General features: G+C 42.8%; 1 long non-coding RNA gene across 1 annotated transcript; it reads left to right on the top strand.

Annotated features, from left to right (window-relative positions):
- The first annotated feature begins 235 nt into the window (after positions 1-235).
- Positions 236-1,252, top strand: LOC124021107. Its single transcript, XR_006836197.1, has 3 exons — positions 236-510; positions 609-709; positions 818-1,252. It is a non-coding gene; the product is annotated as an uncharacterized LOC124021107 (long non-coding RNA).
- The last annotated feature ends 413 nt before the right edge of the window (positions 1,253-1,665 follow it).

Below are 1,665 nucleotides of genomic sequence, written 5' to 3' on the forward strand. Positions count from 1 at the left end.
CAACACACGCGAGCACGGCAACACACGTGAGCACGGCAACACACGTGAGCACGGCAACACACACGTGAGCACGGCAACACACACGTAAGCACGGCACACGGCAACACACGCGCAACACACGCGAGCACGGCAACACACGAGGGCACGGCAACACACGCGCAACACACACGAGCACGGCAACACACGTGAGCACGGCAACACACGTGAGCACGGCAACACACACGAGCACGGCAACACACACGAGCACGGCAACACACGTGAGCACGGCAACACACGAGGGCACGGCAACCATACAGCCTTTAGAAACTGAAACAGGTTTGCTGTATTTAAGTATTATTTACTTCTCTGTTTGTCTTCTCAAACAGAGAAAATGTGTCCTGAAGGATGGAAGTAGTTTGGCTCCAGCAGCTGTTACTACCTCTCGGCTGAGAAGAAACCCTGGGAGTAGCTGAACAGGACTGTCTGGGGAGAGGAGCACACCTGGTGATCATAAATAGTAGAGAGGAACAGGTGAGCGAGAGAGAGAGAGAGAGAGATGAAGAGAGAGATGAATCAGGTAAATATATACTTACATGCAATTGACAACATCATTATCTTTCACTTAACAGAAATTCCCCATTGCATTAAGGACATTTTCCTGGATGGGTCTGAATGAAAGAGTGACAACGGGGACCTGGACATGGATGGACGGTACACCACTGACCACATGGTGAGAGATAATAATCTGTCCATAAGACTGTAACCATTTTAAATAGAACAACATCTGCATTGGTATGACTTAGAATTATGTTAACTAGTGTTCTCTGTGTTGGGTTAGGGTTAACCCTCTAGGTACTGGGCGGAGAAACAGCCTGATAATTCAGGTCCTAATGGGGAGGAGGACTGTGCTGAGATGAATTATAGGTATTGTGACCATGTATATACATGGAATGATGTAGGATGTACCGAGGAACGTAATTGGATTTGTGAAAGAGTGATTTAACAAACAATAGCTCGTTATGTACAGTTGCATTGCATGTAGTCTGTATACAAATATCTCTCTCCCCCAATGGGGTTTTATTGGCATGGGAAACGTCTTTATATTGCCAAAGCCAGAAACAACATCATTAAAAAACAACGTTTACAAGGGGGGAGGAGTGGTAGGATTAGGGGAAAATAATAAAGGGAAACGTATACAAAATATATACATTGGGGAGAACAAGTATTTGATACACTGACGATTTTGCAGGTTTTCCGACTTAGAAAGCATGTAGAGGTCTGTAATTTTTATCATAGGTACACTTCAACTGTGAGAGACGGAATCTAAAACAAAAATCCAGAAAATCACATTTTATAATTTTTAAGTAATTAATTTGTATTTTATTGCATCGTCATGACACTACTATACAAGTAATTGCATATCTTTTTTTTGTAGCACGCATGTTTGACTCTGAAGCCCTGTTTATATCTGCTGCTAACATGCGTCCTGTGTCCAGATCATGTCCACATTCTGATTGTGCCCAACTCGTGCTCATTAACAGAGAGAGAGAGAGAGAGAGAGAGAGAGAGGGTTGACAGCATTGTCACCAGTGTAACCGTATGTATCATAATTGCAGCTATTGATTATAATAAAAATATTAACGATGAAGCTATTGATTATAATAAACGTATTCATAATGAAGCTAT

This window comes from Oncorhynchus gorbuscha, unplaced genomic scaffold (genome assembly GCF_021184085.1).
Source record: "Oncorhynchus gorbuscha isolate QuinsamMale2020 ecotype Even-year unplaced genomic scaffold, OgorEven_v1.0 Un_scaffold_1052, whole genome shotgun sequence".
NCBI lineage: Eukaryota > Metazoa > Chordata > Actinopteri > Salmoniformes > Salmonidae > Oncorhynchus > Oncorhynchus gorbuscha.